The sequence below is a fragment of the Onychomys torridus genome, chromosome 9 (assembly GCF_903995425.1).
Source record: "Onychomys torridus chromosome 9, mOncTor1.1, whole genome shotgun sequence".
NCBI classification, from domain to species: Eukaryota; Metazoa; Chordata; class Mammalia; order Rodentia; family Cricetidae; genus Onychomys; species Onychomys torridus.
Genome location: NC_050451.1, coordinates 4089433 through 4108531, shown reverse-complemented (window position 1 = coordinate 4108531; position 19099 = coordinate 4089433). Strand labels below are relative to the sequence as shown.

At 41.0% G+C, this 19099-nt stretch overlaps 1 pseudogene; it reads left to right on the top strand.

The window, feature by feature from the left end:
• The first annotated feature begins 3886 nt into the window (after positions 1 to 3886).
• The window catches only part of LOC118591158, a 59203-nt pseudogene continuing 43990 nt past the window's right edge, over positions 3887 to 19099 (top strand).

Genomic DNA, 19099 nt, shown 5'->3' with positions numbered 1-19099 from the left:
GTGCCTTATAATATTTTTAAGTATATTCACAGATTGGGCAGGCATCCCTACAATCAATATCAGAATAGTTTCATCACCTCCAAAAATCCCAGACCTATTAGAAATCACTTCCCAGTTCCCCTCGCTCCTCCCAGATTTATGCAACTCCTAATCTACTTTCTTTCTCTACTGATGTGCCGACTCTAGAATGTCCACGTAAACCACCCTGTGGTAAAGGTAATCCTCCTTCGTCACCCTCTTCACATAGTCTCTAAAATTTAACCAGGTTTTTATCACGTTTCAATGCTTGTCTATCTAGGGTTGAATAATAGTCTTTTGCATAAACACCCTACATTTTGTTTATAATTTCATTAGTTGATGAGTCTTAGGATTGTCAGTACTTTTTGGACCTTATGGATAACACTGCTTTGAACTTTACATGTGAGTAAATCTGTGATGGTTAGTGGAATGCCCCCCTGGGAGAGTGGCTGGGAGAATAAAGGATTCCTGGGGACCACAGTGACAGAGTAAATGGTGACTCCATATCCAGAGAATAGTCATAGTAACAGCAGAAGTCTCTTCAGCAAGGGGAGATGACGTTTTGATGGCTCCAAACATTTGCTTTCAATTTTGTCTTTTCCCAGACTCCCCTTGGACCTTCCTCTAGTTCCTCTTTGCTCTGTGCCCATTTCTTTCCTGATACCTCCTCACAAGTCATGCTGTCACTTTATCGGTGTTTCCTCTAACGCTGTTCAGAGCCTTGTCGTCCAAGGACAGTGCTGCAGCCTGTGCTAACTCTTTGGGAATGAACTTGGGCACAAGTAGGAATGCACAGGAAATAATTGTAAAAGAAAAAAAAGTCATGAGGAATTTTCTGACCTTTCAAAGGTTCTATTTAGGTGGCAAGACGTAAAGCAGATTGTCTACACATGATATACTGTAACTACTACTGATACCAGCATAGGATTCTACTGTAACGGTAGAATTTTGTTTATACAAATGTTCAGAGATTTGTGCCCTTCAATCAAAAGATTGGACTCTTTCTTTTCTTTTTTTTTTTTTTCAAGACAGGGTTTCTCTGTGTAGCTTTGTGCCTTTTCCTGGAACTCACTCAGTAGCCCAGACTGGCCTCAGACTCACAGAGATCCACCTGCCTCTGCCTCCTGAGTGCTGGGATTAAAGTCGTGCGCCACCACCGCCCGGCTTGGACTTTTTCTATATCTTATGCAAGATGATCATTTTCATGGGCACTTGTCTTAATATATATACTAATGTAAGTTGTTAAATTTAACACAATTAAGTACATTATTAATCTGAAGAAAGTGGAAAATAATTGTGGAGATACTTGTATCAATGCTCTTAATTTTATTTATTGTTAGTGTGTGGGGGCTGGTGTGTGTGTGTGTGTGTGTGTGTGTGTGTGTGTGTGTGTGTGTGTGTAGGAGGACAACTTTGGGAGTCTGTGCTTCCATCCACCGTGGGTTCTTGAGATTTGACTCAGGCTGTCAGAATTAGAGGCAAATGCTTTCATCTGCTGAGATGTTTCCTCAGATCTGGCTTGCATTTTATTTTATTTTTATTTATTTATTAATTTTGAGACAGGGTCTCTCTTTGTAGCTCTGGCTGTTCTGGAATGTGCTGGGTAGATCAGGCTGCCCTTGATCTCAGAGAGATCGCCTTGCCTGGGCCTCCTGAGTGGGATTAAAGTCTAGTTTGCGTTTTAAAAGTCAGATAATTAAAACAGCTTGAGGGCAAAGTTCTTTTTTTTTATTGTGGGGAAGTCGTTAAATTAATTTTTCTGTAATTTCCTTTTATGTCAAGAGAGACATATCTAATTAAATATTATTGTTTGACATCAAACAATTGATCAAACATTTCAATAAAAGCAGAGCTGTATGTTCAGTGTTGATGCTGAATAGTGTCTGTCTCTGAAATGCCCTTCATATTAACTCATAACGCCAGTGATTTCTCTGATTTGCATGAAGGAGTCAGAGAGAGTTCTCATCTGTAAAGAGGACCTCAAAGTGGAGGCTGAGCGGACACTCTGATTTTCATAGAGTGTTCTTTGGAGCAGTTTCTTTTGACACTGATAGCTTATTTGCTTTTGAAATATGAAAAGGGAAAGTTCTCTGAATCAAGCTTCCAGTCTCAAGCAAGGATGGCCTACTTTGGAATTCTTGGCCCAAAGTTGACTGGATATTTTTTTTTAAACTTCTTTTCCCTACTTTTCTCCAAAGGAAACAATAGCCCGCAGATTTGTTTTTGAAATTATGTTGTTTTCCATACTTTTAAAAGTGGACTTGAATGGTAAACCACTATTTTTTTGTTAATTAAATCTGCTTTCAGTCACATGCATGTATACAATACATACTAACTATTCTCCCTACTACCTCCCTATGTCCCCACCTATCTACTACCCTGCCAACCCCCCTCCTCCCCACAAATCTTCTTTCTCACTTTCATGATATTCATTTTATTTTATTTAATTGAGTTTAACCTCAGTTTAACCAGGACCTTCTGTGTGACCATGGGTTTGGACTTTTGGGACCTGGCAGGCTGAGCAGTGGGTACAACTCCCTCTCTCCTAGAGTCTATCAGCAGTGAGTAGTTCCAAGGTAAAGGGGAGGAGGGCCTTGTGGGCCTTTTCTCATTCTCAGACTCATTCACAGCCAGTCTTGTATGGGCCCAGCTTCGGAAAGCAAGTGTTGTGAGGGAATAATTGCAATAGTTGTGTTAAGTCTAGAGAAGGACATTTCATAGTTCTTTACCCTAGATCTTGCATACTTCCTGCCCCTTCTGCAGTGTTCCCTGAGCCTTAGAGGGGCTGGGATAAATGTCTTCTTTGGCCTGGGCCAACAACCATCACTTACCCTCTGCACCCTGGGCAGTTATGATTCTGCACTCACTGCTGATCACTGTGAGGAGAAGCTTCTCTGATTGAGGCAGAGAGCTGTCCCTGGGTACACATTTAGAAGTTGAGAAGTCAGTTGACCACTTTGTCAATTGAGTTAAAAATCAGTAGCTTCAGCCGGGCGGTGGTGGAGCACGCCTTTAATCCCAGCACTCGGGAGGCAGAGGCAGGTGGATCTCTGTGAGTTCGAGGCCAGCCTGATCTCCAAAGCAAGTTCCAGGAAAGGTGCAAAGCTACACAGAGAAACCCTGTCTCTAAAATCAAAAACAAAAACAACAACAACAACAAAAAACCAAACCAAACTAAAACAAATCAGTAGCTTCTTGCTTGGGTGTATAGCGTCCTCCCAACTTGTATTGCCATGTGGCCTTACAGTACTGGGTGAGTTGGAGCCTCCTACTCCTCCCCCTCTGTGGAGCAGTCCTCAGATCCAATCAGTCTCTTTGGGTTTCAGGAGGCAGCGTGGACAAAATACTTTGGGATGCATGCTGAAAAGACAGAGTGCAGTACCAGTATTTCAAAAGAACTGAACAGCATTAACATGATAAAAGATAGGAAAAAATATTGTGTCACTCAACTTTTTGACTGTGTGACAATTACCAGGAAAAAACAAAAGGAAGGACACTGTCTCGGCTCATGGTTTCAGGACACAGCCAACTGGCTGCGTTGTGATGCTGTTGTGGTGACATGGGAACTTGGTGGTGGCAGGATTGTGTGACAGAGAAGGACTGTTTACTTCATGAGGGCAGAGACCTGAACAGAGAGGAGACATGCCCTTCCAGGGCATTGCTCACAGTATCTGTCCCATCCAGCAAGGCCTCTTCTTCCAGTGTCTACCACCTCTCAGTAGTGCTCAGGGACTAATTCACTGTTTAGGTCACCTCTCAATGATTGGATCCAGCAGATGAGGACCAAACTTTCAAAACATGAGCCTTAGGGAACATTTCATATCCAAACTACAAAAATACTGGCAGGAGTTGGCTCTCTCCTTCCGCCATGTGGGCCCCTGGGATGCAGTTTAGGTTGTCAAGCTTGGCAGCAAGTACCATTACCAGCCGAGGAGTCTCACAGCCCAAGAAATACAACGTAAAAATGGAAAGGAAGCGAGGCAATTGAAAACGTTTCAAGAAGCTACAGATACAGAAGATACGAGAATTTATGTATTAATAGTAGAAGATTCTGGAGAGGAAAGACAAGGGAACAGAACAGAACCAGCAGAAAAACTCAAGAGTCAAGAGAACTTCCCTTGCTTACAGTGCTCTTCCTGTTTACTTAGTAATATTACGTCCTTCTGGGGTCTTTGATGTAGTTAAAGACTAGATAGTTATAATTTTCCTTGGTTATGATAAGATAATAAAATAGATATGAAACCTTAGACTCACAAATATAGGATAGATAGGATATTTTCTTTAATTTTGTCAAATATAAATAGACCAGATATTGTAACTGTAATTCTTGCTTGATAACTGTTTTGTTATATATAATTTTACTATGTTGAAGTTAAAACCTTCCTTTTAAATAGAAAGAAAATGGGAAACGATAGGAATGTTGTTCTGTATGCTGTGAATGTGTGTTGCTCTGATTTGGTTGATAAATAAAGTGCTGATTGGCCAGTAGCCAGGCAAGAAGTGTAAGTGGGATAAACAGAGAGGAGAATACTGGGAAGAGGAAGTCTGAGTCAGCAGATGCCATCCCACCAGGGAGCAGCATGTAATGACACATAGGTAAACACGTGGCAACACATAGATTAACAGAAATCGGCTGAGTTTAGTGCAAGAGCTAGTCAGTGGTAGGCCTGAGCTAATGCCTGAGCAGTTTAAATAAAAGAAAAGAAAAAGGAACTTCCCAAAGCAGTCACTGGAGTGCTTTGAACTGCCTGTCTAAGCACACGATGCACCTGAGCATGTTGACCCAGAATGTCAACCCCAAGATAGACTACAGAATAGTTCTTGAGTTTTTAAGAAAACAAACTTTTTTCTTGAAAGCTTTTAGGCACAAATAGCATGTGACTTATGAAACAAAGAAAACTGGATGATTATCATCCTTTGACAAGACTGTACGCTAGAACAAAAGGAAATGACATACTGAAGATATTCCAGGAAGGAATAAGTGAGGGGCTGTCATGTGCAGAAAGACTGACATGAATTTTGATCAACCTGCAAGAACCTGGGAAAATGGTTCTCATGGACCTTTATTTAAAAAATGTTCTGGAGGGGGCTGGAGAGACAGCTCAGTGGTTAAGAGCACTCTGCTTTCCCAGAGGAACCGGGTTCAGTTCCTGGCACCCACATGGCAGTTCACAATTGTCTGTAACTCCAGCTCCAGGGGATCTGAGGAGACATTCTAACCACCATCTTCTGAACCGTGGAGAACAAGGATGTTGGCATGAAGTCCCTAGTAACACATTAGGAAATAACCCTAGTTCCCAGCTAAGAGTTTCGAAATGTCTTGTTCTGCCTGGGCATGGCTGAGCTTGCTTATCCTAGCACTGAGGATACAGAGGCAGGCGGATGGCGAATGAGGCCAATCTCATCTACATGGTAATGATGATGTCTTACATAGCAAGCTCTTGTCTCAAAAAACAACACAACAAAAAACCCCTAAAAGACAAAAACAAAAAACTTAGAGATTTTTGGAAAAGTGGCTACTTCTAGGTCTAAAGTGGGAATTAATTATACAAGATGAACGAGAATATTCTATCAACATAGTGGGGAAGTTAGCAAAGATGATTCGAGTTGTGGGCAAAAGATCTATGGCCACTGAAAGAGGCTCCTACACATTAAAAAACAACAAGTTGAGTTTAATGAAGATGTTTAAACCCAGGATTTCATCTGGGTGTGGTGGCACAGGTGTTAAATCCCAGCACCCAGAAGCAGAAGCAAGAGGATCTCTATGAGTTTGAGGCCAGCCTAACTTACATAGAGAGCTCCAGGCCAGCCAAGGCTACATAGTGAGACCCTGTTTCAAATAAAGAAATAAAAAAGAAATACAAAAAAAACCAAAACAAAACCCAAAACAAAACAAACAGAAAAAGAACAAAACCCCCAGGAGTTCACAGTATTTTAAAAGAAAGACTAGTTGGATAACCTGTATCAGTTTATTTTTCTAAAACTGTAAGTAAAAACAGTTCATGGTTTACCTTTCCTTTTTTTTTTTTAAGATTTATTTATTTATTATGTATACAGTGTTCTGCCTGTGTGTCAGATCTCATTACAGATGGTTGTGAGCCACCATGTGGTTGCTGGGAATTGAAAAGACCTTGGGAAGAGCAGCCGGTGCTCTTAACCACTGAGCCATCTCTCCAGCCCCTACCTTTCCCTTTTGTACCTTATAACTGACTATTAAAGGGACACAATGGGATAGAATTAGGATATTATCACCCTGTCTCAAATGAATCGGGGAACCTAGCTATTGAGTGCAAGCAACTGTGTAGTTGGTTGTTCTTACTCTTTACTCTTTGTGGGGTCTGCCACCCAGCTTCCAAATAATTACATGGAGATGTATTCTTACTTAGGAATACCCAGCCTTAGCTTGGCTTGTTTTTAGCCAACTTTTCTTAATTTAAATTATCCCATCTACCTTTTGCTTCTGGGCTTTAAAATTTTTAAAAAAATAAAAGTGTTCTGTCTGCATGTGTGCTTGAATGCCAAAAGAGGGCACCAGATCTCATTACAGATGGCTGTGAACCACCATGTGGTTACTGGGAATTGAACTAAGGACCTCTGGGAGAGCAGCCAGTGCTCTTAACCTCTGGGCCATCTCTCTAGCACCACGTATGCGCTTTTACCTTTCTCTTTTTCTGTATATCTTTTCTTTCCTTCTTATTCCATGTCTGGCTGGGTGGCTGGCCCCTGGTGTCTTCTCTCTTCCTTTTCTCCATCCTCCATCTTCTCTTCCCAGATTTCTCCTCCTACTTATTCTCTCTGCCTGCCAGCCCCACCCATTTTTAAAAAAATCTTTGCCTAGCTATTGACTGTTCAGCTCTTTATATTAGACTAATTAGGTATTTTAGGCAGGCAAAATAACACAGCTTCACAGAGTTAAACAAATACAACATAAAAGAATGCAACACATCTTTGCATCATTAAACAAATGTTCCACAGCATAAACAGATGTAACACATCTTCAATTAATATTGACACAACACAACTGCCAAATATTAAAAAAAATCTGCGGGCTGGAGAGATGACTCAGTGGTTAAGAGCACTTGTTGCTCATGCAGAGGATCCAGGCTTAATTCTCAGCACCCAAGTGCTGGCTCACGGGCTCTTAACTCCAGCCACAGAAGCTCTGATGCCCTTTCCTGACTTCTGTGGACACCAGACACATATGTGGTTCACATGCATGCACATAGGGAAAGCACTGACCTCTAAAATTTTTTAGAAAAAGTGGAAAGCAGACATCAAGTGAGATGGTGAGAACATACCATCGCCTAATTTTTCCAAAGGGATGGAATCTGACTCTTGTCCATCTGGTTTCAGCTGCTCATTTTCAGGCAATATAGAGAACAGAGGGCAATGTTGGAAGGTACCAGAAAGATACAGCCATCAAAGTCAATAGTATGGAAAACATCACAGGTAAAAATAGCCCCCATCCTTAAACAGATACACTGCAAGAAACAGAAAGGCTTGGATGAAGATATATTCAGTTTAAAAGGGATCAACCCAAGCTACCACTGTGTTTAGGGATGCATGAGTGGATGGTAAACCAACAAAATGGCACAAAAAGTCACTTCTTAAAAGAGGGAGCAAATGGCTATGTCTGATATGGGTGGGGCACACGGAAGAGTTTCTTATGTAGCTGGGAAAACTATTTCTTGACTCAGGTGGTTCTAATAATATTTCCCCAAAGTTCTGTTTGTAAGCTGTTACTGTACTTCATCACATGTGTGGGTGCCTGATCATTAGTCCATGGTAGTTTTGGATACTTTTCAAAGTAAATTACAGATGTATTCTTTTCCCTCAGTACTGTATTACCCTTACAACACCAACTACTTTAATATTTGTTTTTCCTTGTGATGTAAAATTTATATAAAATGAAATGAACATATCTGAAGTGTATGTCCCCTGAGTTTTAACATGTAACTCACAGTCTTATGAAGACAACCATCACCCCAAAACTTCCTTCCAAGTCTCTAAGGTCCAAATGTATTTTTTTTCCCTTTCAGACTCAGAGATGAAATGAGTTGGGCATGGTGCCATGCCTACAATCCCAGATCCTGGAATATTAAGTCAGGAGAATCTCTTGAACTAAGAGTTGAAGGACAACTTGGGCAAACCCCATCTCAAGGGGAAAAAAGGAGGAGGAGGAGGGGGAGGAGGAAGAGAAGGAGGAAAGAAATTGATCTTATTTTGAGAAAAATGGGGAAAAAGTATTCTTGAATTCCTTTCTCACTCCCCTGAAAATTCCAGCTTTAAAGATATACTCTAGTATCACTGGAGTGTATTGAGAGGTGGCATAGAACAGAACAGTGGTTAAGATTCTGGAGCTAGACTGCCCAGCTTTTATTCTTGGGTCTGTCCCTTACCTCGGGTACTTCTTTGCCTCAGCTTTGTCCTGTGAATGATGGAGATAATGGTCATCAAGTGGTGCTTGTGAAACTTAATGAGGAATCACATGTAAAATATTTAGAATAGCGCCTGGCATATAGTAAGTAAGTGCTTCCTTTTATCCTTATTAAATTACTGTTCTACATTGTGTATTATTTCTTTCAAGAACCATCTGACAATTGTGCCCATATTTTAAATTATATTAGCGACACTTATTTAGACTTAATTAGATTGGAGGGTGGATTGGAGGCAGCTAATGCCTTAACCATGGCCCTTCATGTAATCTGAAGCCATTTGTTCTAGCATCCTCTAGAGGCCAGCCATTTAGAACATTTCCATGTGGGCTCAATGAAGCCTGCGCATTCTCTCCAGTTTCCTTTTCCGTGAGATGGGTAGCATAGCACAGACCTGTGTAGGAAATGCCTACCAGGCTCATCACGGGAGCGGCTTGATTATAAATTAGATTATTACCAGGAAAACCTTGGAGGTCCCAAGGAAATCAATACTTCGCAAATGCCCATGGTTGTTTTATTTATCATTCTCCAAATGAGTCAGTTCTTTTCATTATCCAGACACACTGTATACAGTCAGTTATTGGTGTCTCCTTATTTTTCCCCTTGAGTCATTTTCTCTGATATTGTCTCCACACCACCACCCCTGAGCCATTTCTGCTGTATAGCATGGTCTGCAGTCCTTATGACGGGTTCAGCCAACCCCAGACTTTTACAGGGGCTGGATCTACCTTTTCTCTGGAGGTGAGCAGGAAGACACCTTCCATTTCTTTTAAAGAGTGTAAGTTGGCAGTTTTGGAATTTAGCCCAGTAATCTAAAATTCTGTTTGATTTTTACCAGTGTATCAAGTAGCTTGCTGACAGTGTAGCAGATCCTTTAAAGATGATTTTTAAATCCCCCGCCCCCCAAGAGACTAGAGCTTCTTCAACAAATGGTGCTGGGGAATTTGGATATCCATATGCAGAAGGTCCAAATCAGACCTCTATCTTTCATTCTACACAAAAACCAACTCAAAATGGATCAAAGACCTTCATGCAAAACTCTGTATTAATTAACTTCTCTGTTACTGAGAAAAACCAACTTGGGGGAAGGGTTTCTATTCCATCCTTAAGGGAATCCAAGGCAGGAACTGAAGCAGAGACCATGGGAAGTTTGTTTAATGACTTGCTCATTTACCTTTATTTTTCCTCCTTTGGAGAGGGGCTTGCATATTTTTCAGCTACCTTTCATATAGACTCACCTGCCCAGGGTTGACACTGCCCACAGTTTATTAATTGACCTATATTAACTAGCAATCAAGAAAATGCCCTGCAGACATGACTACAGGCCAGTCCGATGGAGGCAGTTCCTCAACTGAGACTTCCTCTTCTCAAGTATGCCAAGTTGATGACCAACACAACTTGACAGACCCCAAGCCCCAAAACTAGTGGAGGAAAAACAGGGAGACACTTGAGGATCTTGGCACAGATGAGGATTTCCTAAGACTGTAAGAGCATCCAAAACTCGCAAATGAAGAATTGATAAGCACGATTCCATCTCATTCAAAAGCATTTGCATAGTAAGTAAAGACAGAGGGAACAATAACCTATAAAATGAGAGAATTTGCGTTTTCCATCTCATAGAAGATTAATATTCAAAATATATAAAAACTTAAAAACCATTAATAAAATGCAGCATGTGAGCAAATGATCCAAACAGACATTTCTCAAAAGAATAAATAAAAACGACCAATTCATATGTGAAAAACATGCTCAATGGCTGGGCATGGTAGTACATCTATAGTCTCAGTACTATGGAGGCAGAGGCAGGAGGATTGCCTTAAGTTTGAGGCCTGTCTGGTCTAGATAGTAGATTCCAGAGCTACATGGTGAGACCGGTCTCTGAAAAGGAACAGAACAAAACCAACCCTCTCAGTATCTTTATCTATCAGGGAAATGCAAGTCAAAGCTATAAAGAAAGCTAGATGTGGTAGCTCATGCCTGTAACCCCAGCTCCTGGGAGGGTGAGGCAGGATAATTGTGAGTTTAAGGGCAGCCCTAGCTGCATGGTAACACTTCACTTAAAAACAAACTGACAAAACCAAAGAAACAAAATTCATTAGACACCCCAGTGAAATTTCATCTCATGCCTGTTTGTCTATTTCAGGGTTACTATTTCAGTGATGGACCACCATGGCCAAAGCAACTTGGAGAGGAAAGGGTTTATTTAGATTACTCTTCCATATCACAGTTCACCCTCAAAGGAAGTCAGGACAGGAACTCAAACAGGGAAGGAGTCTGAAGGCTGGAGCTGATGCAGAGGCCATGGAGGAGTGCTGGTTATTGGCTTGCTCATCATGGCTTGTTCAGCCTGCTTTCTTATAGAACCTAGGACCACAACCCAGGGATGGCACCACTCACCATGGGCTAGGCCCTCCTCATCAATCACAAATTAAGAAAATGCCCTATAGGCTTGCCTGATCTTATGGAGGCATATTCTTAATTGAGATTCCAGTCTCTCAGGTGACTTTAGCTTATGTCAAGTTGACATAAAACTAGCCATCGTACCATTAGAACAGGTATTAGTAAGAAAATGGGGAAGAGAAAGGAGGAGAGGAAGGAGTAGAAGAAGGGTGGTGAACATGATTGACACATGACACATACATGTATGGAAATGTCACAGTAAATCTCAATAATTTGTACAATTAATATATGTTAATAATTACAATAAGGAAGGTCCAGTCAAAACACATTGCTGCTCTTCAGTCTGCAGAATTCAAGTATGGCATCTTTGCAGAGGGTTATATTTTCTCTCCCTCTGTGTTGTTTCTCTCTAAATAGTTGATATTGCATTTCTACTGTTTCCTATTATCATCTGTACCCATGAAAAATTTTCACATAGCAGTCTTGTAGTCAACCACGGTATACAAGAGTATGTCAGTTATAGATGGTCAGTTGCCTCTTACTGTTGAATTGCCAAACTCACATAGCATGGTTGTACAGTTCTTAGAGACACATAGAAAGCTGACTTGACCCCTCTCCTCCTTTTGGTCTGTGAATTTCTGAGTGCTTATGTTCTCCTGATCAACACTGGAGCTGTCTTATTATTGTTCCGAACCCTAGGTCATGCACAGGTCTTATCTACTTTAGGATATTCTTTATGCTTCACCCTTGCCAAGACCTGAAATACAATGTCTTTTCTTTGCACTTCCCAAGATGCCGTACACTGAAGGCGTCACCCACAACAGATTGGTTAACTACATGGAAAACTTTAAAAACAATGACTATTGGAGACTCCTGTCCTATATCACTTCTCCATGGGTTTCCCTTCCTTCTACCCATTGACACAAGGAGTCTTAATGCCAGTGGCTTCTGTCCCACCCCGTGGCCCCAGAAGATCCTTCTGCAATGGCAGGTGGCTGAAAGACTTGCATTCTGCTTCTACAGATGGCACCAGCAAGAAGTGAGCAGGAACTCTGTCACATCAGAAGAAGGAAGCAGACCAGAACAGCGCCGCAAGGGCTCTCAAAACCAAATTCTCACTGAGACTAAATTTCACAAGGATTTAGATAGAATCAAGACTCATCTAATAAACAATAGAAACAAAATATCCAGTGACAAAAATTATGCATCACACCAAAAAATTAGGAAAAGCACAATTCAAATAAGAAAAGGCCATCAACTGATGCATTGATGCCAATACTGATATGAATCAGTTGTTGGAATTATTTGGCAAGGATTTTAGTCACCATCATAAAAATGCTTTAACAATCAATTTGCAAATGCTCTTTAAACAAGCAAAAATATTAAATAATGTCATCAAATAAAGTTATAAAAAAGATTCACATAGAAACCATAAAATTTAAAAATCTAGCAATTAAAATAAAAATTTTGCTGGACAGATTGAGTACTGGGGTGGACATGGTAGAGAACAGAAGCAATGTACTTGAAGATAAACCAATAGAATTTAGTTATCTCAACAACCACAAGGAAATAGACTGAAGGAAACTTGTATCAGAGCCTTAGAGATCTGTGGAAAATTAATAAAATAATGAACATTTGTACATAGGAGTCCTATAAGGAGAGAAGGAAGGGAATGTTGTTGATAGTGTATTCATAAGTAATAGCAGTTGCTAAGAATTTACCAAATTTGGTGAAAGAAAGAGAAAAACTACAAATTCCAGAACCCAGTAAACCCTAATAGAATAAACACAAAGAGATATTTATCAAGACATAAAAAAACTTCTGAAAAAAAAAACAAGAAAGAAAAAATATCTTAAAAGTAGTTTAAATGAAGGCATGGTGGTACATGACTTTAATCCCAGCATTTGGGAATCAGAGGCAGGCAAATCTCTATGAATTTGAGGCCAACGTGGTCTACAGAATGAGTTCCAGAACAGCCAGGGCTGTTACACAGAGAAACCATGTAAAACCAGTTTTAAAGGACAACAAATTTCAACTCTGAAACCATGAAGGTCATGGAGAAGTGACACAATATTTTTCAAAATTTCAAGTGTTAAAACAAAATAACTTCTGATCCCAAATTCAGCATCAAGAGAGATCATTCTTTAGGATTAAACAAAATCAGTAAAGATATTTTGTTGTTGTTATTATTGTTTATTTGGTTTCCAGAGATCAAAGTGCTAAGCAAGATGCGCTCACTTGTGCTATAGCAGGACTACAGGTATGGGAGTAACCAACTGCTTTCTGGTTGGATTTGAGGCTAACACCTCTGGAGGGAAATTTATGTCTGGTAATGGAAATCTGGTTAAAACAAAAAACAAAACAAAATTTCTGGTGTGGAAGATCAGATCCTAGGTGGGATCTGAATAAAGTTGTTTAGCTAAATTGATGTAGTGTGCCAAGCAGCCCTCTAGAGACTTATGTTTATACCCATAGGTAAACATTACTGTTGGTATTAATGAGAAAATACTCTCTGGTAAATGGTGGTGAGTGCAGATATTATTGACTGCATAAGGTGTTGAGTCCTATACAAGTCATTTATACCATCCTAAGGCTCAAGGAACATTGAAGAAGAGAGGGAGAAAAGAATAGAAAAAGCAGAAAATAAGGAGAGCTGTGAAGGGCTGGAGAGATGGCTCAGAAGTTAAGAGCACTGGCTGCTCTTTTCTCAGCAACCACATGGTGGCTCACAACCATCTATAATGAGATCTGGTGCCCTCTTCTGGTGCATAGGCATACATGCAGGCAGAACACTGTGTACATACTAAATAAATCTTGAAAAAATGTTTATTAAAAAAAGAAGGGTTGTGAAATAACATTTTCTGAGCAAAACGCAGACATTCCAATCACAAAGTCACAGTAGCTTTGGATATATGCACCAGGTCTGCACAAGAATGGGCCCATCCACAGTCAGGCTTGAATGGAGGAGGACCCTTACTGTTGAACTATTTGCTATTGATAGGTTCAGGAAGAGGGAAAATCATCCCTTGAAAGCAAGACTTTGTCTTGTTCCAGAGAGTAGAACCTGGGATAGAATTTGAATTGGTCTGTTCAAGATCATATAATGAGTCACAGACAGAACTGCTATGCCAAGTGTCAGAAAATGAAGGTATCTTGGGGTCAGAGAGATGTGCTGAGTGCATTCTGCTCTTTCAGAGGACCCAAGTTCAGTTCCCAGCACACACACTGGGTGAATCACAACTCACAATGGGCAACTCCAGCTTTAGGGGATCCATTTTCCTCTTCTGGTCTTTGCAGGCACACACACACACACACACACACACACACACACACACACCTTTAAAAAAATAGGCAAAAGTTCCTAATGCCTTCTTCAAGGTCCTGAAAAGCTTCTCTTCCATGTTGCTTCCTCTTCCCAGACATCCTGGTTTCCCTATGTCTTCCCTACATCACTCAGCCCCTAGATCCTCGTGTGTGTCACTGTCATTGTGAAATTGCTGGTTCCTTCAGCCTCTGCAGCAGGGACTTCCCACGGCAACACTTCTGTTTCTTTTAAAATCTTCCCTACTTCCCTTCCAGAATGTGTTTCGGCTTTTCTAGATCTCATCTCCCAAGGGAGAGTGGAGTCTCAAGACACATTTTATCCACATTAAAATGATGGTGGGGGACAGCTTGCTGGGTGTCTTGGTGACAAAAGAGCCTACTCTTTATGTCTTCAAACCTAAAGGAATAGTTTTCCTTTAGCACACACAGTCTTTGGAATACCCACGGGAAAGACAGAATTACAGATGTAAGTATGAAGGCATAAAATGGGTACATTGTAAAGATTAATACTAAAATGAGTGTCGATGGACTCAGTTCTTAACTACTCAGTAACCAAGTTTTAGTTAGCCAATACTGTTCTGCTCCTGCCCCCACTCAGCCCCCCCCCCCAAACTATTGCTTTGGAATTTTCTTTTCTTTTTCTTTTTTTTTGAGCAGAAGATCGAACCCAGGGCCTTGTGCTTGCTAGGCAAGCACTCTACCACTGAGCTAAATCCCCCCCCCTTTTTTTTTGAATTTTCTTTTTTCTTTTCTTTTTCTTTCTTTCTTTTTTTTCTTTTTTTTTTTATTTTTATTTTTATTTATTTATTTTTTTTTTGTTGTTGTTGTCGAGACAGAGTTTCTCTGTGAAACAGCCCTGGCTGTCCTGGAACTTACTCCATAGACTAAGCTGGCCTCGAACTCACAAAGAGCCTCTGTCTCTTGAGTGCTGAGATTAAAGGTGTGCTCCACCACTGTCGGGCTGGGATTTTCTATTCCTCATTTCTTTATAAATTTAAAATGTAAAAATCATGTATTATTTAGTTGTGCATTTTGAACTTTAGGTTTTTTTTTTTTTTTTTTTTTTTTTTTTTTTTTTTTTGTTGTTGTTGTTGTTGTTGTTTTGTTTTTCGAGGCAAGTTCTTTCTATGTAACCCAGGAACTCATGATCTTCTTGCCTACTGGGCTTATAGGTGTGCTATTATGCCTGGTTATCATATAGTACATTTTGGGGTGTATTGATTCACACACACATACACACGATTAAACTGCTATATCCAGCTGAATTAATGTATTCCCACTGTTGTGTAGTACTGCATTGCAGGGGCTCTCACAGTGTTTTAGCCATTTTCCTGTCGCTGGAGACTTTGGTAGTTTTCAACTTTATTCCCAACTGCACTAACAAAGCTGCAAGAACACACTTGTCTTGTTTTCTAGTGCAGAGGTGGAAAGGTTTCTCTAGGTATTTGTAGTTGTGATTTTTTCCCCCATTTTTCTTTATTAAGAAATTTTCTACTCACTCCACATGCTATCCACAGACCCCCTTTCCTCCCTCCTCCCAACCCCCAGCCCTCTTTCCCAAGCCACGTAGTTGTGATTTGATTTGTTCTCCGGATGGATCTATGGCTCGCTGCCTGCTGCTCTGCTTTGTATTGCAGGCCGCTGTCACCCCAGGCTGTGTGTTTCTGGCTTTTGTCTCTACTGGGTTGGTAAGTAGGAGGTGCTGCCTGTGGGAAGATTCAAGGGCACAGCCAGGTACTCCTCACCCCTCAGCCCTGTCTTGAGCAGTATCTCTGGAGCAACCCTACCATGACTCAAGCTTGTGGCCAGTGACTACTGTCCTTACAATTTCATAGCCTTCCTTTCCTCCTTTGCCTTTCTAGCCTAAGGCTCAGCACTAGGAAGGGCCAAGGCATAAGAATTTCCGGCTTTGTGAGTTATACCTTTTCTGTTACATTGTATTTGACTCTTTGAACAGATGTGTCACTCTGTTTCTAAGAACTGGTGCTAGGCTGGCTTTGGCCAGTGTTTGCGGACACCCATCAAGCTCGAGGAGGGTAACAGCTGCCTGTTGTTGCTGACATTGCCATCACATCATCATCCCATGTGATTTCTTAGATGCTTCATCATTTATTGTAGATTTCCCTGTGTTCATTGCCATGTATTAGAAACACGAGGGCACGCCACTGGGCTCTGGCTACTGTCGTGGTGTTGCTTGGATGCTTTGGTAGTCTACATTTTTTGTGGAATGCTTCTGTCTTCAGCAAACCAACCCCAGCACCTCTATATTGGCAGAACTTAAGGTCCCAAACTCTGCCTTTCCTGAACATCTTGTCAAGGCGGTCCAATGGCCTTTTGTTTGTTGTTGCTTATATAGTTTTGGATACAAAGTCTTTGTTTTCAGAATGTTGCAAAAGCATTCTCTCAGTTTATGGCTTGTTCTTTCTTTATGAACTCTTAATGAATACAAATCATTAATTTTATTTTATTTTTTGGTGGTGCCCACATGTTGGGCATTCTTACCACTAAGCCACGTGAATTATGCAGTAAAAATTTTCAGATGTTTAAAAATATTAGTGCATGTCCATTTTCTTTAAACTTCCCCTGCCCCAAATACATGAGGATAATCTCCTTTAAAGTTTTAATTCTGTTTTTCCCAGTCTTAAAAAAGTTTAATCTATCTGGATAGATTTTTCTGTCTCCTGTGGGACAGGAATCCAGGTTAACCTTTGCCCGTGTAGACGCCCGATGCCAGGTAGCCTGTCTCTTCTTCCTGGTGCTGCACCGGTACTCTTCATTTTCTTTTTCTTTTTCTTCCTTTTCTTTTTTCTTTTCGAGACAAGGTTTCTCTGTAGCTTTGGAGGATATCCTGGAACTCACTTTGTAGACCAGGCTGGCTTCGAACTCACAGAGATCCACCTGCCTCTGCCTCCCCAGTGCTGGGATTACAGGTGTGCGCCACCGCCGCCCGGCGCAACGGTACTCTTAAGATAACTAAATGTCTACCTATGCTTGGACTGACCTGCAGGTTATTTGCTGTCTGTGTGCCAACAAACAAGGCCTTAACCACAACAACTTTCTAAGTCTTCTGTTCTGGTGAGCAGGTCATCCTTCCTCACTGCGTACTGGTCTCATTCAGGAGTCTCGTGGCTAGCCTGTGGCTGTTGCTCTTTCAAATATACCTTAGGATCAGCTAGTTGGGTTCTTATTTACTGGAGACTTACCCTTATTTCAGCTAAATAAGAGAGGTTTCAGAGTGTGACATGATTTTGTTCCTGACAAACATACCTTCAAATTGTGGAGAAGACTTGTCTGTGTGAAACAGTGACCAGCAAAGGGCAGTGCGTATAGAACTGTGTGGAACAGGTGAGACATGTTGGGGATACCCAGAGCACAGCTGGAGACAGAAGAAGTTAGGAACATTTCAAATCTTACAGGGTGTGGTGGTTTGAATAGGAATGGCCGCCATTGATTCATGTGTTGGCATGCTTGGGCATAGGGAGTGGCACTATTAGGAGGTGTGGCCTTGTTACAGGAAGTGGAGGTAGGCTTTGAGGTCCCCTATGCTCAACCTAGTACCTAATGTACTAGGGTGTACAACAGTTCACTCACTTCCTGTTGCCTGTGGATCAAGATGTAGAACTCTCAGCTACCTCTCCAGCACCATGTCTGCCTGAATCCTACCTTGCTTTCCACCATGACAATAATGGAGTAAACCTCTGAAACTGTAAGCCAGCCGCAATGAAATGTTTTCCTTTATAAGGGCTGCTGGGGTCATAGGATCTTCTCACAGCAATAGAAACTCTAACTAAGACGCTGGGAAATGGTGAAGGAGAAATACCCTTCAAGGTAATAAAAATAGAACCTAGTCATATGTGGTGGTACAGGCTTATAAGCCTGGTACTTGGAAAGCTTTGTCAGGATCGCTGCAAGTTCAGGGCCAGCCTGGGCTACATGGAAAGATTCTGAGTAAGAAAACCCAAAACCAAATCCAAACAAAATCCTCCAACAACAACTCTGTCTCCAAAAGAAACCAACAACAAAAACCTCTTTGGGGAGTATGAATACATTCTAATTTACAAAGTGTTTCTCCATATATCATCTTACTTGGTCCTCAGAGAATGCTGTTGGGTGGGAGAGCTGGTGTTCCTGCTTTAGGGGAAATATAGACAAAATAATACACTTAAGAGTCCAGTGTGTAAACGCTGGACCTCAAACTGACCTTATTTCTAGTCCAGAACTCTTTGTTTTAAAGATGTCTTTTTATTTAAATTTTTTCATTTGCATACTTTAATTGACATTTACTATTTGTACATGTTTATAGGGATTTGGACTGTTAACTCACACATGTACACAACATGTAATGATTTCATTAGGATGACTAGCATTTCCGTTTCTTCAAACATTTATCATTTCTGGCAGAATTCTTTCCTTTACATCCCCGTATCTCTCTTCATCTATGATATTAGTCCTAAAGGAAGCCTGGAGGCCTGGAGATGAGGTGTGAGTTATTCTCATACCTTCTTCCTTACTCAGAGCATGTCAGGAGCAGCTGCTTGATCTGGGACCCTGGGTAACATGATTAACATCCAGGCCCTTTCCGCCAGGGCTCTAAAAGGAAATCAAGGGGAGGAGACAATGGGAGTGACAGAGAAGAGTCACCTGGCTTTGGGCTGGGACGATGGCTCAGGGGATCAGCTTGTTACCAACTCTGAGATCAATCCCCAGAGCCCACATTGTGGAAGGAGAGAACAGACTTCTGCCACGGTCCTCTGGCCTCCACACCAGCACTGTGGCACATGTATGCCCTTCCTCATGGATGTACAAAATAAATAAGTAAAAGAAAAAAAAAAAAAAAGGAATCATATGGCCTCAATAAGATTTTGTATGCTTCTTAGCAGGGTAACTTTAATGTAGACTCAGTCATGTTGAATCAGTGGCTA